Consider the following 21,603-nt stretch of genomic DNA (forward strand, 5'->3'; position numbering starts at 1 on the left):
TTGGGTTAAAGAAGAAAATAAGGGCTGGTGAGATGGCTCAGTGGGTAAGAGCACCCGACTGCTCTTCCGAAGGTCCGGAGTTCAAATCCCAGCAACCACGTGGTGGCTCACAACCATCCGTATCAAGATCTGATGCCCTCTTCTGGGGTGTCTGAAGACAGCTACAGTGTACTTACATATAATAAATAAATAAATCTTTAAAAAAAAAGAAGAAGAAAATAAGCTATAAATCTTATACGCTGTCTTGTCTGTATACTTTTTCTCTGCTTTTAATTATGTATTTATTACTTTGTTATCACAAAATAACATCCAAAATCTTTTTTTCTTTGTATGTAGGCATTTTGATAATTAATCTTGACTGTCAACTTGCTTAGGTGGAGAAACACCTAGAACATTTAGTAAAGCATGTCTATGAGAGTAGAGACGACAGGCATACATAGCAGCAACTAAAGAGGAAAAAAAAACACACCTTGAATATAGGTTGCACCTCTAACAGGTGAGTGCCCTGGGGAGATGGGTAGGGGGAATGGAACAAAAGGTGGAAGGAAGCCCAACAGTGTGTGCAAACTCCATTTTTCCTGAGTAGTGAGTGCATCTACTGCTGTTGCCACTGCCTGTGGACATCAGACTCCAGTTTCTTTAGGCTTTCAGTACAGACTCCACAGTAACATGTCTAGGGCCACTGCTGAACTGGCTAGACAGACTTCAACTGTGTAAGACAATCTAATACAACCCTTTAAAAAATATATGTGTATTTGTATTTTATTCCTCTTGAAAGCCCCAATTACTTTAAAATCATACTCCACTAGACAAGAAGAACTCAAATTCTTATGGAATGTTCATCTTTTTCATTTATTTTATATGTATGGTTTTTTAAAATAAACTTTTTGGTTTTTACCTTTGGGGGGGGGGGTTTCGAGACAGGGTTTCTCTGTGTAGCCTTGGCTGTCATGGAACTCACTGGCTGGCCTCGAACTCAGAAATCCACCTGCCTCTGCCTCCCAAGTGCACCTCTGCCTCCCAAGTGCTGGGATTAAAGGCCTGTGCCACCACACCCGGCTTGGTTTTTACTTTTTAAATTACTTCCTCCAACTCTTCTCATGAACCCACTGGCTCTCTCTCAAATGTCTGGCATGTGCGTGTGTGTTCCTAAATACAACCTGCTCAGTATATATAATATTGCTTGTATGTCTATGATCTCAGGGTCCTTGGTATTGGAAAACCAAGTGAGGTGTTCTTCCAAGAAAACAATTTATTATTCCCAATCTCAGCATTCCCGTTATCTGTGATTCTTTGTCTAGACTTGAGGTCCCAAAAGCTTACCTCTGTTTGATTTGTTTGTTTGTTTGTTTTTAAAACACAGTTTCTATATGTAGCCCAGGTTGTCCTGAAACTTAACTCTGTAGAGCAGGGTGGGCTGGAACTCAGAGATCCACCTGTCTTTGCCTCTGAAGTACTGGGACTGAAAGTGTGTGCCACTTGCCCAACTTAAACCTTTTTTTAAAAAAAAAAAAAATATATATATATATATTTAATGTATACAAGTATTCTACATGCATGTAAAGATTTGCATCATGTACATGTCTGGTGCCAAAGGAGATCAAAGGCATCAGATCATTTGGAACTGGAACTACAAATGGTCATAAGCCACTATGTGGGTCCTCTGAAAGAGCAACAAGTGCTCTTAACCAGCGAATCATCAATCTAGTCTCAACCCTTTGGGGATTTTTTGAGATGAAGGTGGGGGGGGTCATATTTTGTAGCCAGGCAGGCTGGCCTTAAACCCTCAATCCTCCTGTCTCAGTCTCTGAAGTGTTGGGACTCTAAGTATATAAAACACTTAAGAGCATGCCTACATACAAACACACACAATACTTTGAGACAAATTCTTGCTATGTTAGTCTGGCTGATCTAGAATTTACCATGCATAGAGAGTGGCCTGAAACTTATAGCAATCCATCTGCCTCTGCTTCCCAGGTTAATTACCGAGATTATTTATTAATTTATTATTTATTAATCTGAGATTACAGTGTGTGCCACCATATCTGTATATCTACAAGTTGTAGTGTTAGGGATCAATCCTAGGTCTCATGCATTATATTATTTCTCTGGATCTGTAAGATGGTTCAGCAGGAAAAGATGCATGGTGCCAAGCCTGACAACCTGAGTTTAATCCCAAGCGTGCCTCTGATAGAAGGAGAGGACTGACTCCTGAAAGCTGTCCTCTCATCTCTACATGTGTGCTGTGGCACTTGTGCACTGCCCACACACACACCTAATAATAGAATTTTAAAAATACAAGCTGTGAGCCGGGCAGTGGCAGCCCATTCCTTTAATCCCAGCACTTAGAAGGCAGAGGCAGGGGGATTTCTGAGCTTGAGGCCAGCCTGGTCTACAGAGTGAGTTCCAGGACAGCCAGAGCTACACAGAGAAACCCTGTCTTGAAAAAAAAAAAAAAAAAAAAAATACAAGCTGTGACAAACTGTATTCCCAGAAGGTATCTAGGGTAGTTGACTTCCTATCAAATGCAATGGGATGCTGACAGTCCTGCTTTCAAGGGGTGGGCTTATGACCGCTTTCCAATTCTCCTAACCTACATGGACTCTTACAACTTCTGAGAAATGGAATAAAGTGATTTTATGTGACTTCCAAGCTAAGTGAAGCAAGTCATGTCCCTTCACCCTCCTCTCTTGGGATGTTCTTTCTTAAATCTAGTTAGCCATGCTGTGAGAAAGCCAAGCAGTCACAAGGAGAAGTAAAGTGTAGGTGTACTGGCCAACAGCCCAGGGTGAGCATGCAGCCAAGTCAGCATTCACCACCAGACTCAGGAGCGAGCAAGCTTCAAATAATTCCAGTTCCTAGGCACTGAGTCACACTCCTAGCTAACCCACCTCATACCATGTTAATGGAGACAAGCAAACCCATCAAATTATATTATTAAAACAAACATGCCTGCCAGGTGTGGTGACATACACCTTTACTTTTTTTTTTTTTTTTTTGGTTCACACAGGCTTGATCCCACCAGCACTGTTTTTATGTACAAGACTCTGGATTTGAGTACCCAGCAACCAATCCCCAGCCCCAAATTGGGAATTCCAATGCACAAAGGCAGGGAGGACTTGAAGATCACACTTCCAGTCTCAGAGCTGAATAGCACTGAGGAAGTCCTCATTGTCTGTGTCTTGAAGGAAGCAGGGTGAGGCAGGAGGGCTTGGATGTGAAAGGATCTGGGACCCCAGGGCCAGCTGGGACACACTGAGCTCTCTGCCCTTATGCATGATGTAAAAGTGGAAATGAAAACCACTGCTACAAGTTGTATGCCTCAGTGACCAGTCATAACAGGACTGAGCATAGTGTCCGATCCTAAATGGGGACCTGCAGAAGTCATTGAGATGAATCAGCCTCCAGGAACCAGCAACCAGCTCTCCTCACTCAGCACCTGGTCCACAGTATGGACACCTTCAGAAGATACAGTCCAGGGATCCAGCTCCCCAGGCAGCAGGGCGTCCAGCATGCCCTTCTGGAGGACAACATCAAAGGACCCACTAGGGAAGTGCAGTGCTTGAACATCCATGGTCTCCCAGCGTAGACTAGGCACATGGGCATAGCGAACTTTCATGGCTGCCACCACTACTGAAGAGTAATCCACACTGGTCACATTAGGGAAGCCACCAAGGAGTACTCAATAGCTCAAGGCACTGTTCCCACCACCTAGCACAAGAATACAGTTCTCAAGACACAGTTCCAGCTCTAGGAGGGCACGGAAGGAAGCCAAGTCCCCGAACCACTCACGTAGGGTCCAGAGTTGGCCACATCTTTGTGGAACTGGTCCCAGTACTGGTCTTGGCAGTATTGGAAGTTCCTCTTGGGAAACTCCGAAGAAGACACAGGAGTCTGGGGGAGAGGCCATGCTCCAGGCTGTGCCGCAGCCAGGGGAGGACTTAGGAGCCCTGACACACACCTTTTATCCCAGCAATCAAGAGGCAGTGGCAGGTGAAATGCTGTGAGTTTAAAGCCAGCATGGACTACATAGCAAGTTATAGGTCAGCCAAGGCTACAGAGTAAGATTCTATCTCAAAACAAAATAGATATTAGCTAGAGAGTTAATGCTTTAAAAGCTACTAAATGTATAGTAATTTGTAATGAAATCATTAACTGTCACACAAGTTCATAAACACAATTTGAAAATGCAAAAAAGGAAACAAAACTATCCTGTTTTACCACCAAACATTCAATATTGAAATAATTAAAACTTACCATTAAATATTAAACATTAAAGAATACTTAATATTCTTTAAAATAAAGAAAGTGTATTACCCACTGCCTAAGATTTGGAGTTCTTTGTTTTTACCAAGAAAAGCGGTTAAAAGTTTAAAGCCAGTTAACTAGCTGATCTAACCAAAACCAGGAAGGATGCTGGAGAGATGGGTTAGCTACTGAGAGCACTGTTCTCCTAGAGCCAGGTATCATTCCCAGCACCCACATGGTGGCTCAAGAAAACCTTTAATTCCAGTTCCAAATTCATCACACTCTTATGGCCTTCTCAGGTAGCAGGTATACTTATGGTATACAGATATACATCTAACACAGGCATCCAAGCAGGCAAAACACCTACACATATAAAGTAAAATTTAGGAAGACCATGAAGGAAGGTCTTGTCCAGCAGTTAATAACCCACTGTCTTTTACCTACCTGTCTTGAGAAGGTATTTGAGGACTGTGGCCCACCAGTACTCCAGTCTGTGGTTATGTGGCTATGGATCAGGATCTTGGTTGCCAAGGTGGCTGTGCTGGCACCTTTCTCCCTGGGAAAATGTTCCTTAGGCTGCAAAATCTGAAATCTGCAAGGAAAGGAAATTTCAATATAGACACATCTTTTCGATTTCAATCCCTTATACTCTACCTCCATACACTAAAAGGGCAAACGGCAAGAAGGCACAGTGGGAGTGCAAGCCCGGTAACCAACTTTAATCCCTGGGATCCACAGTAGAATCAGAGAATCAACTCTTCAAAGTTTTCCATTGTCTTCCATATGGACACTACAGTATGCACCCTTCCTACACCCCTATCATGTGCAACCAGCACATGCGCGCGCGCGCACACACACACGCACACACACACCCACACACAATAAACAAATAAAAATGTATAGGAGAAAACAGTCTCTTAAGGTACACAGAAAACAAGTTTCACTAAAGATGGGAGTCAAATCATGCAAAAATAATTGGATGGCTACTGTAGATTCAAGTTCCAGCTTTCCTTTTTCTTTTTTAAAGGTAGTCACCCTATGAACCCAGGCCAGGCTAAAACTTGTGATCTAAGTACTAGGATTACAGCTGTGCCTATCTTACCTAGCCCCATCTCTGATTTCTTAGGAGCTACTACTGATCCTAATTAAGTCATGGATTCTCTGTGCCTGATTCTTTGTAACACAAATTCTCAAGTGGTGGAAACTGAGGGGATCTGTTTACAACGTGGGTGATCTGGGTCTAGACTCAGTTGTCATTCTACTCTGCTGTAAGAGCTCTGATACACCCCTAGGGGCAGTCCTCTCTTTAAAAGAGGAGATTAAGTTAGCAATTCTTGAAATCCAGTCCTAAACAGGTACCAGGCATGACAAGACAGTATGTATAAAGTTATCAACTGTGCTTTAATATGACATTGCCTTTCCTATTTTTTTGAGGTTAAATTCTTTTATTATAGTATGATAACATAGTATTTGTTGTTGTTTTTTAATGTGTGACAGTGTCAAACATGGTTTCCATTGCTAGAACTATAAGCATGAGATATCATACACAGGTACTGGGGATATCCAGTCTGGACTTCACAGTAAGTTCTGAGTCAGCCTGAGCAATAGAGTGAGAAACTGTCTCAAAATATCAAAAAACAAAGTGATGTTTGCCTATAGTCCCAGCACAACAGAGATGGAGACAAGAGAGTCAGGAATTCAAAGTCATCCTCAACTCCACAGTGAATTCAAGGCCAGCTTAGGCTATGAGACCTTGCATCAAAAACAAACAAAACAAAAAAGGTATGATTTCTATCTTTGAGTTTCTATTGTGATAAAAACACCATTACCAAAAAGCAACTTGGGAAGGAAAGGGTTTAATCTCATCTTTCAACCTGTAGCACACCATCTGAGGAAGTCCGCAGGATCCCAAGGCAGGAACCTGGAGACAGGAACTGAATGAAGCAAAGGCTATCAAGGAACACTACTTACTGGCTTGCTTCCCATGGCTTGTTCAGCCCGATGTCTTATACCATGCAGGACAACTGGCCAGGGACGGCACATCATTAATCAAGAAAACGCACTGTGCACAGGCTTGCCTACAGGCCAATCTAGTGGAAAGATTCTATCAATTGACTTTCTCTCTTCTCAAACAGCTCTTTCTTGTTTCAAGTAGCCAAACACTAGCTAGTACAGAATCTGAAAGTAAAATGTTCTTAGGGTTTTTACTTAACAGCAATTTTTAGTGTGCAGTCTAGTTAGCCACATGTATCATATTGGAATCAAAATATGCTTGTTTTAAGAAGCAATACAAGCCAGGTGGTGGCGACACACACCTTTAATCTCAGTACTTTCGAGGTAGAGGCAGGAGGATCTCTGTGAGTTCAAGACCAGCCTGGTCTACAGAGCTAGTTCTAGTACAGCCAAGGGTACACAAAGATACTCTATCTCAGCCAGGCGTGGTGGCGCACGCCTTTAATCCCAGCACTCAGGAGGCAGAGGCATGAGGATTTCTGAGTTTGAGGCCAGCCTGGTCTACAAAGTGAGTTCCAAGACAGACAGCCAGGGCTAGACTGAGAAATCCTGTCTGGAAAAAAACAAAACAAAACAAAACAACAACAACAAAAAGATACTGTCTCAAAACAAAAAAACCCAAACAAACAACAAAAGCAATACAAATTCGCCATAATGATACAACAGAGGTGTTTCTGAATAAAAAGGTTAGTAACAATTAATGTTTACTGGGTACTACAAGTTGCCAGTTTTTCCTAGGAAATTTCTGTGAATTAAGTTATTTAATCCTAATGGCTCATAAAGTGAGCTATTGACATTGTTGCTTTGTAACTAACAAACCTGAGGTACAGCAAGTTTAGAAAGTTCCAAGAGCAAAAATTACTAAGTTGAGCTAAGATTGCTTATACTTTTTCCCTAGATGTCTATTTTTTTTTTCTAATGATAGAGAACAAAAAAGGGTATTTATGGATTTGGATGAGTGGGAAGGATCTGGGAAGAATTGGGGGAGGAGAACTGTAATCAACATATCTATGAAAAAAATCTATTTTCAATAAAAAAATAGTTGATCTTAAAAAATAAATAAAACAGATCCCTGATTCTAAAGTCCTTTAAAAAAATAATAATTCTGTTTATAAAATTTAGATTTTTACCAAAACTAGAAACATTTGCTACAAATACTTTTGCTAACAGAACATGAGATTTATTTATTTATTATATGTCAGTACACTGCAGCTGTCTTCAGACACTCCAGAAGAGGGAATCAGATCTTGTTAAGGATGGTTGTGAGCCACCATGTGGTTGCTGGGACTTGAACTCTGTACCTTTGGAAGAGCAGTCGGGTGCTCTTACCCGCTGAGCCATCTCACCAGCCCCCACATGAAGAGTTTTTAATTGCTTAGGTCAAACATAAATATAAAGTGCAGTCCTTACCCTCAAAAAATTTTTAATGTGGCCTTGCAACGCTAAACTAACACTAAGTAAGTCAGTGGTAGAATATTTATTTGTCTAGCAAGTACAAAGCCCTGGGTTCAATCCTCAACTCTGCAAAACACTAATGCTAATAACGATGATGATGATGATGATGATGATGTTGGGTCATTTGTAATTTTCTTTCTTTCTCCACTCAACACACCTTTTGAGATAGTGGGAATCTAGGGTCTAGCATTGTGCTGTACCCCAGCTCTCTTACATCTTGTGTGTGAGAGGGTTCATAGGACGGCTTGTATGGCCTTAAAGGAAAAATGAGGGAAGGAAGTAAAAGCTGAACAACAGTCACAATTTGTTTTGTACAGCCATCTACTCTCAGATAATGATATTTATTTTTTAAAAAAACAACAGCTGAATTTTATTCCAACAGCTGCACTACCAAAACAATTTCAGATGTAACTTACAAATTAGTTTTAGCGAACAATGTGTTTCAGTTCATTTTTCCATTGGCCTAATTCTTGAACAGACTGCAAAGTTTTCAATATTTTACTTTCAATTTTACAGTTGCATTATCAAAGAGATTAAACAGCAGCAAAACACAGAGAAATGACAATAGGTATAATTGCCTTTCAGATATGTTAAGAAACCACATTACTAGTAAAAATACCTGACATGTATTTGACCAAACAACACCAAAAGTTAGAGTTCTAGAATAAATCTCACATTCATCCAGGACATTTTCCATCTCTCTGCTTCTGTAACAGCAAAGCAAATGAAGCCTCTTTACTGTCCTGCGGCTGCTGTCAACTATCCCAACACTAATCAAGAGCCAGAACTTATAAGTGAGAGCCAGACAAGGTGAAACAAGCCTGAAATCCCAGAGCTCAGACAAATCAGGACCAAAAGCTTGAGGCCAGCCTCATAGTGAGTCCTGGTCTTAAAACACACACATGCTCACATGCATTCATGTGTATACACACACAAATACACACACACACACACACATCCATAAACTATTTGGCATTTTAGGATTAGAATAGGCTAGTTGCTACATTTAAAAGAAAATGGATTACTCCTAAAATTATTATTAAAAAGGAAAAATATCTCAATTTCTAAAATCTCAATTTAAAACACTATGTAATGGTTAGTTTTTACTTAACCCAATCTAGACTAATCACCTGGGAAAGTAGTCTCAATGAGAACAGGTTAGATTAGATTGGCCTGATTTCATACCTTTGAGGGAGTTTCTTAATTAAGTTAATAGACATGGGAAGACCCACCTTGAATGTGAGTGGCAGCAATTCATGGGCTAGGCCCTGGACTGAATGAAAAGGAGAGAACCAGTTGAACCCTGGCAAGTACACATACATTCATTCACTCTGTGCTTGACTGTGGATGTGACCAGCTGTTTTAAATTCCTGTAGCCTCAGCTTCTCTGCTATGATGGGCTGTGACGTGGAATTGTGAGCTAAAACAAACCCTTTAAGTTGACAGGTGATTTTATCATAGCAACAGAAATGAAACTGGAAGATACTGGCAATGTATACTCACAGAACATAAATAATTAGAGACTGTTGGCTCAAAGATTTGGTTTGCCAAAATTTCCCCTGTGTTAAAAGCTCAATCTCCACTGTAACACTTTACCACTACCTCCAGAAGATTCCTTAAGAACCTTTTCATCTAAGTATGCTGGCACACACACCTTTAATCCTAGTACTCATGGAGCTGAGTCAGTAGGACCACCAGTCCAAAGCCCACTACGCAGCAACTTCCAAGCCAGATTACATAGTGAGACTTTATATCAAAAAAAGCAACAAAGAATCTTTTATTATCTCCCTAAATGTAAATGGACAAGATTGCTTACACCTCTATGTAGGTCCATTTTAGAAACAGCTCAGAGAAGAGCAACATTAGTCTAAGATTTAAGTTTTAATCAGACCTGGATAATTTTGATAGGTATCAACAAGATTCAGTGTGCAACCCTGTCTCAAATAAGAAAGACAGCTAGTATAAACCTCTGCCTTCCACATGCAACTGCACATACCTATGTATATGTTCATGAACCCATATACACACACATATATACACAAAAAATAAAACAAAGGCTCTTTAGCTAAGACTGCTTCACAATTCTTAACAAAAGGAAAGGAAGTAGGAGACAGATGAAATCAGAGCACTTGTCTACTGTAGTGGGTTGCTGTTTTTATTTTCTGCTCCCTCAAGAAGGGTGCTTCAATGAGGAGTAGATCACATACTCAGGTGAGGTCAAGTGAAATCTTAATTGGTCAGATAAGGATAGAGCCTGTGATTGGGCAGTGGAAGGGAAAGGCCGAGCTGAAAGTTTTAGAGAGGGGAAAGAGGAAGAATAAGGCCAGACAAGACAGAGGACAGAGGGAGAGAAAGACGGAGCAGACCCAGTGACCTGGAGGAGCCACAAGTAGCTACAGATTTCATAGCTGGGCAATAGAGTAAGTAGTGAGGTGGTATATTTGTCTAATCTAAGCATGCAGCTCGTAATTACTGAGTTGTGTGTTCTTTACACAGGCATTTTGGGGTTGGAGATTTATCATTATAAATCTGGCTGATATAAGTCTCTAGTGTATTCATTTCACAGGGCGAAGGGGATCTGAGTGAGCTATAGCTGGCTTTCTGCAGCCCAGCAACAGGGGGAAGTAAGAGCAGCAGCTCCAGGCATTTCAGGAAAGACTGGTTCGGTCAGCTCAGCTAGCTTGGGAGCAGGTTTTTGCCCAGAGCAGCTTGGCAGCAGGCTGGCAGTGGAAACCAGGGCAAGATGGCCACTTGGGGCTGGCCATGGGGGTGGGCAAGACCGCCAAGACCAGAGTGTAGCCAGATTTAGTGTGGGTTTTGATTTTAAAACTACACGCAACTATTCACCACCTATGCAAGTGGAGGGGGAGGGAGGAAGGAGAGAGAAGGAACACAAAGATTATACATAATCAAGAGACTTGGGTATTTAACTTAGAGTCTAGAAAAGGACAAAACAACTCATACTACAGAAATACCAATAAAAATACCCACTTCAATAGCTTTTAAGACAATACAAAAAATTAAAGCAAACAAATTACCTCCCATCAACTACATCCTACATAACTAAAATTAACCAAAAACAAGGAAATAAGAGCCCTAATATTTAGATTACCATAAAAAAGCAAACTAAGTACAAAACTTTTATATCAAAAAGATGTGTAACAGAGGCTGGGATGAATCAAATCTGATAAGAGTCCTTGCCTAGCATGCATGTCCCCCTGCACCTCCTACACACCTGGTGTATAAGTGATGTGTAGAGGTGTAATGTACACCTGTGATCCCAGCATTTCAGAAGGCAAAGGCAAGAAAGTCACAAGTCTAAGGACAGCCTAGTACTATATAGACAAACTAGTCTCAAAAATATATTTTTTTTAAAATTCACTGTAGAGGGCTGGAGAGATGGCTCAGTGGTTAAGAGCACTGGTTCCTCTTCCAGGGGCCTGAGTTCAATTCTCAGTAACTACATAGTGGCTTAGAATCATCTATAATGGGATCTGTTGCCCAATTAACAAAAAGAAAGAGAGAGAAAGAGAGAGAGAGAGAGAGAGAGAGAGAGAGAGAGAGAGAGAGAGAGAGAGAGAATCTTGTCCATGTGTACCTGAAGACATAAGAAAAATATAACAGTCATTAAAAAAAAAAAAAAAAACAACTTTTTTGAGGCGCCTCCAATTTACCATGTAGCCAGAGATGACCTTAAACTTCTGATCCTCCTCCCTCTCCTTGAGTGCTGTTACTATAGGTAGTTCATAGAGTGTTAGGGACTGAACCCAGGATTTCAAGCATCTTAGGCAAGCATCTGGCCAAAGGAGCTATACAATATAGATGACTCTTAAAAATACAATATTGAGCTGGGCAGTGGTGGCGCACGCCTTTAATCCCAGCATTCGGGAGGCAGAGGCAGTTTCTGAGCTTGGTCTACAGAGTGAGTTCTAGGACAGCCAGTGCTACACAGAGAAACCCTGTCTCGAAAAAACAAAAAACAAAAAGGCAGAGGCAAGGGATCCAGAGGGCAAAGCTAGCCTGGACAAAAAAAAAAAAATCCACAATATTGACTAGAACAAAGCAATATGTGTTTGTGTGTACACGTACCTATACATATGTATATGTGTGTATGTGTGTGTATATATATATATATATGTATACATACACTACACACACACACACACACACACACACACACACACAGAGGCGGGGTCACCTTTATGTAAATGCCAGGGGCGAGCAATCACAAAAGCATCTCCTGCAGGAAGACCTAATTGAGGACTGCCTGAGAGACCAAGGACTGCAGACACAGACAATGGTAGCCAATTGGGAACTGCTATTAGAAGAGATGCTCAGGACACTATTGGACTGCAATGCTTACTTTAACCCTTAAGGCCTGCACTCTTGTCCAGCAGTCTGGGGAATCCTTCATGGTCTTCCAGTTTTGTGTAACTGAGGCAGTGGAAAGGCCGGTTGATGCTGGCCCAAGCAGAGACATGCTCATCAAGCAGCTTGCATGGGAAGCACTTAACGCCCCCACTCACAATGCTGTGGCAGCCATAGGGAATAGTGATACCCATAAATGGGTTGTTGTCACTCATAATTTGGACCCTGGTGCAGGCCCTGACTGCCTCTATTGACACCTTGGTCATGGAGTGTGTAAGAGGATGCGCCCTCTTCATGAAGGGCCCTCCTGGTCACCTCAGACGGACTACCCCTCAGCTAGGCCCAAGACCAAATGCCCTTGTTGTAACAAAGGTTTCCATTGTGTTAAGGAATGTCATTCTCAAAAGCAGGAAGACATTTTAAACTCCCACCCCCAATTCTAATGGCCACTGCCCACCCAGCACCAACTGACATCAAGGTACCTGACCCTATACTGTTGGCCTATCTCAAGCCAATATCTGGGTGGACCAGTGGCCCATTTTTGAACCTAAGCTTTCTGTTCTCAAGGAACTGATCTTGAAACAATTAGCGTTGGTTCATTTGGAACATTCTACCAGCAGACATAATACTCCCATTTTTGTCATTAAAAACAAGTCAAGGAGCTGGGTGTGGTGGCGCATGCCTTTAGTCCCAGCACTTGGGAGGCAGAGGCAGGTGGATTTCTGAGGCCAGCCTGGACTACAAAGTGAGTTCCAGGACAGCCAGGGCTACACAGAGAAACCCTGTCTCGAAAAACCAAAAAAAAAAAAAAAAAAAAAAAACAAGTCAAGGAAATCTAGGCTTCTCAGGACCTGAGAGCCATTATGAACATATGGAAAAAATGGGCAACAGTCAAGTGGGACTGCCTCATTCTAGTGCTATCTCACCCAAGTATCATGTGATGATCACAGATATTAAGGATTGCTTTTTCCAGATCCCTTTGGCTCCCCAGGATAGATGCCATTTTGCCTACACAGTATTCAAACTAATAGACCAGCTAAAAGATATCAGTGGTCAGTCCTCCCCAGGGCATGAAAAATAACCTATTTGTCAGTTATATGTAGTTGAAGCCATACAGGAATCCCTAGGGATGTCCTTGTCACCCATTACATGGGTTACATATTATGCTTACACATCCTAGTTGCCTGATCTTGAAAGGGTGTCCTCTCAATTGTTGGTTAACTTAGAAAAACTCAACTTGAAGGTTGCTCCCACAAAGATTCAGAGAGTTCCCCCATATACCTTCCTGGGCTTTTCTATTTCTGACAAGATTAAGCCCCTGGCCTGCTCCATCCTGGCAAAAGAATCCTACTTCCTCGTGGAGCTACAATTGTGTGGAACTGTTAACTGGCTCAAACCTTTCCTGTCTATTCCAGACCAGAGAAAAAGACACCTCTTTTTCTCTCTTTTTTCTCTCCTAGCAGCCCCTCTGCCAGGGTTAAACTAACATCTGAGGTTAGCAACCTACTACAGAAAGCTTTGGCACTCCTTTCTACAACTCTAGAAAGGCATGATCCAGGGAAACCACTCCTGGCCATAATTCTGTGGTCCCTAGAGGGGATCCTAGGAATGTTATGGCAGAATGGGCCTCACATGTGGTTGCACTAGGGCCATTCTGATTTACCTCAAAGTTTGACACTATTTTCTGCCTTGCCCTTAAGGAGAGAGGCTTAGCAAGAACATATAACAGGGGCTGGAGAGATGGCTCAGTGGTTAAGAGCACCGACTGCTCTTCCAAAGGTCCTGAGTTCAAATCCCAGCAACCACATGGTGGCTCACAACCATCTTTAATGAGATCTGATGCCCTCTTCTGGTTCCTCTGAAGACAGCTACAGTATATACTTAGATATAATAATAAATAAATCTAAAAAAAACAAACAAACATATAATAGGAAACTAGACAAAATAATTCTACCATTCACTTTACAGTATATTTTCTCTCTCTCTCTCTCTCTCTCTCTCTCTCTCTCTCTCTCTCTCTCTCTCTCTCTCTCTGTATAGCCCTGGCTGTCCTAGAACTCACTTTGTAGACCAGGCTGGCCTCAAACTCAGAAATCCACCTGCCTTGCCTCCCGAGTGCTGGGATTAAAGGCGTGTGCCACCACGCCTGGCTCTCTTTACGGTATTCTCAATCAATATAGGCAGATTCCATCAACTTTCAAGCAATGGTGGTGGATAATCACAAGCCAACAGATGAGCGACTTACTGCTTTGTCCCAGCTGCCAACTATAGTTAAACTCCATAACATTCCTAGCTTTTGCCCCATTCCCAAGGCAACTATGGCCTTTTCTGATGCTAATAACGCCAGATGTGTGGTTCTTACCCAAAGACAGGAGGAAAAGGACACAACTAATATTCTCCCTAACCCTGACTCAGTGAAACTAGGTTAATTATTTGGACTCGTGAAAATCTTTGAGTGGCAACAACAGGAGCCAGTATTTTTCTCAGATAGTCAATATGCAGTACAAGGTGTCCATGCCCTTTCCTTCTATATTAAAGAACAAAACAACCCTATACATGACTGCATACGCTCTATCCAGAAGGCTCTTGAGGACAGAACACATCCCTGGTTCATCTCACACGTAAGATCACATTCTAAATTGCCTGGCATTATTAGCAGAAGGAAATGAGAGAAGTGCCCTGATTATGACTATAGACATGGAATTGTTAGAACAAGCCAGAATGTTACACCAGCAATGTTTCACCTTTCTCCTTAGAATTTACATAAGCTCTTGGCCCATACTGTCTATGTCATAATGTAAACATCTTGCAAGTTCCAGTGCAACATGTGCACCTCTTGCACCATTGGGTCCCCTTGGCAGATCAGGAGTTAACCATAGAGGTCTATTCACCAATGCAATCTGGCAAATGGATGTCACCCATTACCCAGTCTTTAGCAATCTTAGGTACGTACATGTTGTGGTAGATACTTGCTCAGTCTTTGTATACATGGTGGCCATGACAGGTGAAAGGCCTTACATGTTATTAAGGTCATGAAATCAGCAATGCTGCTAATGGGAGCACCTTGGGCACTCAAGACTGACAACAGACCTGCTTATTCATCTCAGCAGTTCAGTGCCTTCCTATCCTCATGGAGGATCGATCAGTCACTCCTTTGGAATACCCTATAATCCTCAAGGCCAAGCAATCATAGAAAGAGCAAATCACTCACTGAAGGGAGTCATGTCTCAGTCAGGGTTTCTATTCCTGTACAAAACATCATGACCAAAAAGCAAGTTGGGGAGGAAAGGGCTTATTCAGCTTACACTTCCACATGCTGTTCATCACTGAAGGAAGTCAGGACTGGAACTCAAGCAGGTCAGGAAGCAGGAACTGATGCAGAGGCCATGGAGGGATGTCACTTACTGGTTTGCTTCCCCTGCCTTGCTCAGCTTGCTTTCTTATTAAACCCAGGACTACCAGCCTAGGGATGGCACCACCCACAATGGGCCCTCCCCTCTTGATCACCAACTGAGAAAATGCCTTACAGCTGGATGTCATGGAGGCATTTCCTCAACTGAAGCTCCTTTGTGATAACTCCAGCTTGTGTCAAGTTGACACACAAAACCAGCCAGTACAGGTCACCTCCCTAGAATCCAAAAAAGATCCACACCTAGCCTTGGTGGAGAGGTCCTGTTCCATATGAACTTTCTCTCATTCGATTAGAAAAGGCTGAACCATGCTTAGAAACTTTAGGCATTTTTTGCTGAGGGACACTCCCCTCCCACTGGTTAGATGGAGGGACTCAATAACCTCTCAATGGCAACTACCTGCTCCCTTTCTGACGAGAGGGCGAGGCTATGTTTGTGTTTTCCCCCAAGAGGCAACCATGCCAATATGGTGCCCTTGAGAGATATTTGCCCTGCCATGGACAGGGGTCAAAGACGGAGCCAGGAGAGGACCAGGATCAGGAGATGTAATGTACATACTATGTTTATTAATTTTTCTTCAGCCTGGGCGGGCTGATGAGCTCCGGGCTTTGGTGCCCCCGCTCCCCATTCTTTTGCCTGTGGCACTTAACTCCCTGGCCTACCCTGTTCATTTCTCTTCTAATGTGAGTTTCAGTTTGCCCTTCATGGACATAGTCACTACTACATGACGACTGGAAGGCACCTGGTCCCCAGAGGAAATCCTCTCCTCCATTGGCCCTTGCATCCAACTATACAATAGGACCACGGGGGACTTTCATGATAATCTAACCTATGGCACCATGTTAGGCATGGAACTTCACATTCCCCCTTACTGATTGCAAATCCCCAAAGGATCCCCCAAGCATATCACGTCTACCCCTGCCTTGCTGTCCAAGGGCCCCTCAAATGCCCACTTTCATTGGACTTCCTATCCTTTGGGAGCACTGCCATCCCACGCTAGGTATAAAATTCACCAGGGACTACCCAATATTGTCATCTAACCTCACCTGGCATGTGAAGGTTTACCTCACATGATGCTTCCAATATTCCCTATGTTAACAGGGATTCCACTAGATTCCAGTATGACCCCATTATGAGCAATTGGGATTTATGTGGCCCCTCTGATTGTTTTGATTTATGCCCCCTTACTCTCTTAAAAGGTGGCCATCTCTTTAAAGGGACATATTTCCATATAAACCAGTCAGCGAAAACGTAGACTGGGGCAATCTCCATGGCCACTGGCAGCCACATTGGCTGGAAAGCCAGTCCAATCTGTGTCAGACCTCCCTTTTTTCTTTCTGGTCACCAATACCTCCATTGTCAAAGATAGCCTTAACTACTTCAATGAGAAATGTCTCCTGATTGCTTGCTAGATGGGACATTCAACAATGGCTATCCTAATGAGGGAACCAGAGGCCATTTGGATGCTGGTGGTAAATGCCACCCACTTTCATGCCATCACTCTGATGGCCCAGATCACTTTCAATCCCTACACTGGGGAAAGAGGGATTTTGGTATTACAGCTGCCATCATTGCAGGCATTGCCAAGGCAACAACAGCAGCTGTTGCCTTGATTCAGACAGCCACTATGGTGGAGACTGTCAATGCTGTAAAGTCTCTAAGTCTGCTGAGGCACTACAGGCACAGGAGGTACTAAATCAACATCTTTATAAAGCCATTCACATTCACACTCAGATTGATTGACTGGCAAAAGAGTCAATGTCTCTATTGGCATGCGGCCCCAGGTTTCACTCAATCTGCCTACTTACCTCTTACCGGGTACATAATGCCACTGAAGCTCAATGACTGTTGGCTCAATATCTTGAAGGTACCTGGTCAGACACATTATTACTTAACTATTCTGTGCTGTTAAGGTAGTATATAGCCAACTTCAATACGACCAGGGTACCCTAGATGCCGGGATCTTGGGGAAAGTATGAAACCATATTAAGAGGCTGTCTGACTCATGAATAGCCACATATGCTATGATGGGAAGAATTGTTATACTAATAATTATTTTGTTTAAGTGTCTCAAAAAGCATATCTCCAGGCAGTGCTCCATAAATAAGGTGACCCTCCAGGTGCTGATGGCTCTCAAAAATCCCAAATGTGGACTCCCTAAGGAAGTGATCAAAGCCTGAATGGCTGAGATCTGTGAGACCACCATATAGACTATTACACACACACACACACACACACACACACACACACCTTGTGTGACATGCTTCCAGAGTGGTATCTCTTTGAGGGCTGGTAGTCAATCACGGGTAAGATCCTGGAAGCCAGAACAACCTAAAACAGGAACAGCCCAGTATACTGGGAATCCTCTGAGGTGGGATCAACAATGTCAAAGCAATGGCACCCCGGCTCCCACTAGGCTGTCAAAATCTAAAAACGAAAGGGTGGAAATGTAGCAGGAACACACAGCCACCTCTATGAAAATGCCAGGGGCGAGCATCTGCAGGAGGACCTAACTGAAGACTGCCTGCTAGCCAATCAGGAACTGTTACTTAGAAAAGATCCTTTCTTGGGACCAATGCAGCACAGGTGGAGGGTATTAAAGAAGCTTGCATTCAGACAAGCTTACTGTGGCTTTTCTCTCCTGCTTCTGGAGACTGTGCTGTTGATTCCGCACTACCACACATCCAACCCCCAAGGGCAGGTGGGGTCAGCAATGAGTAGTCCAGGGCACAGGCAGCATATATGATTCCATGATACAATTTAAAAACAGCAAAACTAGAGGCTAGAGAAATGGTTCAGTGTTTATTATGTATGACCTGCTCTTGCAGAGGGCTTAATTCCAATTCCCAGCACCAATATCTCAGAGCACACAACCATCTGTAACTCCAGCTCCAAGGTACTCCAGCATCCTCTTCTGGCCTCCACAGTGACCTATACTTAAGTGCACAGGTTTACATATAGACACAAATACAAACACACACACACACACACACACACACACACACACACACACACACAAATCTTGGTTTGTTTTTTTTTTTAAAAAAAAAAACTACAAAATTTAAAAATTCTGAAGGAAAAGAGGTTGATGAACAAAAATCAAAACAACTGAGAGCACCAAAGGGGATGGGAACTCCACAGGAAACCAGCAAAGTTAACTAGCCTGGACACTTAGAAGTTCTCAGAGACTGAGCCACCAACCAAAGAGCATACACAGGCTGGACCAAGACCCCTGGAACATATGTAGCAGATGTACAGCTCAGTCTCCATGTGGTTCCCCCAACAACTGGAACAGGGGCTGTCCCTAAAGCTGTTGTCTGTCTGTGGAATCCATTCCCCAAGTGGACTGTCTTATTTGGCCTTCATGGGAGAGAATGCACCTAACCCTGCAGAGACTTGATGTGCCAAGGTGTGGGGGATACCCACAGGTGGCCCTCAACCTCTAAAAGAAGAAGGGGTGGTTGATGGAGAAAGGGACTCTGTGAGGAGGGAAAGGGGGCAGTGATACAGACATTAAATAATTAAATGGAAAAAACTAAACACAATTCTGAATAGTTTCTTTCATTCATTCATTCATTCATTCATTCATTCATTTTGGTTTTTTAAGACAAGGTTTCTCTGTGTAGCCCTGAATGTCCCAGAACTTGCTCTGTAGACCATGCTGGCTTCACTCATGGATCTGCCTGCCTCTATCTCCTGAGTGCTGGGATTAAAGGCGCGCTCCACCACCACCTGGCTAAAGTTTTATTTTTATGTGTATTGTGTACACCTGTGTGGATGCTAAGTACAAGTGCCCTCAGAGGGATACTGTGCAAGAGCAGTATATGCTCTTAACTGCTGAGCCATATCTCCAGCTTCCTATCCTCAAATTTTAAAGATTAACATAAGGAACAATGGCATGCATGGACCTGTGGTCCCAGGTGCTTTGAAGGCTGCAGAGGAGGCCTGAAGATCATGAACTTGGGAAGAAAGCATGATGAGACTTCACTGCAAAACAATGAAAAATAATACAGTGCATAGTATTATATAAGATGAAAAATGAAAAGTAATCTCCACCTCAATTTTAATATGTAAGTACTCAGGGATAAGCATAGAGTGTTTGTATTATCAAGGAAATAAACACTTGTATTTATATATATCAAATTGCCATGAATATGATAGCTAAAGTTGCAGAGTGAGACAAAGAAGTTGAATGGGACAATCAGAGCAGGCCATTAAGGCCGAAGAAGCAAACAACTCTTGTAAAACCCTCAAAAAAACAAGGTAGTTTCTCTCGGTTTACTCAGTAGTTGCATTCTCAGAAACTCAGTCTTATTAAAAACAAATTTAAAAGTCTCCTTTGTGTTTAAATATAAAACAAAATGGATGTCATGATCAAGTGAGTATGAACAGGTTTTTCACCTACAGAAAGGCCTACATGAATGTTTGAAGGAAACCATACATGGCTGCATCATACTTGGGATTTTGGTATCTGGGGTTTCTGGCTGCTTCCTGCTCACTGAATACCAAAGCTGTACCCTAATACCAATTCTATCCTAATCCTTACAGCAGCAAGAAACATATCCTCAAAGGTCACAGGCAGCAGTACTGTCCCCATTACAAATTAATCCTATCACTTAGGCAGTAGAGGCAGGAAGATCACGAGTAAAGGCCAGCCTGGCCTACACTGAGAGATCCTGTAACAACAACTATAACAAAAACTAAATTATAAAATAAAACAAAAACTAAAGGCCTTGGGAAAACTGAGGTCTCACTGTAGCCTCTAGACTACTTTTGTTTTCATGACACCCTAAACTTAAATGTGATAAGAAAAAGCCTTACCAATTTTTAACTTTAGCAAGGATAAATTCTTATACAGTGAAAAAAGATATGGTTAGGGTAGATAAAAACTTAAGGATATTCATCCTAAGTGAGAACAATCTATCGGGGGAGGGAGATGACTCACTGGGCACAGTGCTTGTAATGCCAGCATAAAGAACTGAGTTTGGATCACTACCATGCACATTTTAAAAAGCTGGAATGGAGGCAAAGGCTTGTAACCTACTGGCTACTACTTTCTGACCAGCTCGTTTTGCCAAATTGGTAAGCTCCAGGGTCAGTAAAAGACCTTGTCTCAAAATATAAGAGAATGACTGAAGAAGATACACACAGCATTGGCCCATCTTCCACATACATGAGCACTCATGTAGCAGTATACATATGTACGTACACCCATATATAAATTAATTGTAAAAGAAAATAATATAAGCTGGGTGATGGTGGTGCATACCTTTAATCCCAGCACCTGGGAAGCAGAGGCAAGCCGATTTCTGAGTTCAAGGCCAGCCTGGTCTACAAAGTGAGTTCCAGGACAGCCAGGGCTACACAGAGAAATCCTGTCTCAAAAAAAAAAAAAAAAAAAAAAAAAGACTTGCCTTGGCCATGGTGTGTGTTCACAGCAGTAAAACCTAACTAAGACAGGCTGTTAACAGTCTACACACACAGTCTCGGTTACATTTAATACAGTAGTCATTCAAGACAAGTATCATTCTTCTTCTCATGTTCCTTATAGGAAGTGCAATCTGCAAAGGGTTGTGGTCACAGAACTACTACGTCACAGCAGAGGGCATCAAGCCCTCTGATTTCTGATGTAGTGCTGTTTTATAGACTGTGCAGCTTCACTGAAATCTGGTACAGCAACACAGATTTAAAAAAAAAAAAAAAAACTTATCATTCCTTACAATGAATATGTTACAAGAAGTGTGTAAAAGCCTTAAATCTGTTTTTGAGACATGACAGATTATACTGCATGTATCAGTTACTTCTCAAAATGAAGAAAATCTAAAAGCTAGCACAGTCTTTAGTCCCAGGGCCTCCCTAAAATACAATCTCTTGCCTTTAAAGATAAAGAAAGTAGCTGATGGGCTGATAGTGCATGCCTTCACTCCTTTGTAAAGGCAAGTGGATCTCTGTGAGTTTGAGGCCATCCTGGTCTAGAGAGCGAGTTCCATGATAGCCAGTGCTACAAAAAAAGAGACCCTGTCTCAAGAACAAAAAGCAAAACAACAAAAACCATTAAAAAAAGAAAAGGAAGGGAGGGAAGGGAAAGGAGGGAAGGGATGGGAGGGGG

The 21,603-nt window shown here is 42.3% G+C and overlaps 1 protein-coding gene and 1 pseudogene across 7 annotated transcripts in view; both read right to left on the reverse strand.

Annotated features, from left to right (window-relative positions):
- Numb (NUMB endocytic adaptor protein) overlaps positions 1 to 21,603 on the reverse strand; it is a 126,913-nt gene that overhangs the window by 79,026 nt on the left and 26,284 nt on the right. For all 7 annotated transcript variants that reach the window (XM_021201567.1, XM_029540991.1, XM_029540992.1 and 4 more), the window contains exon 2: positions 4,693 to 4,840. The gene's annotated coding sequence lies outside the window, so the exon portion shown is untranslated. The remainder of the gene's footprint in view (positions 1 to 4,692; positions 4,841 to 21,603) is intronic.
- LOC110324057 lies at positions 2,511 to 17,379 on the reverse strand (annotated as a pseudogene).

The sequence above is a fragment of the Mus pahari genome, chromosome 7, assembly GCF_900095145.1.
Source record: "Mus pahari chromosome 7, PAHARI_EIJ_v1.1, whole genome shotgun sequence".
In the NCBI taxonomy this organism is placed as follows: domain Eukaryota; kingdom Metazoa; phylum Chordata; class Mammalia; order Rodentia; family Muridae; genus Mus; species Mus pahari.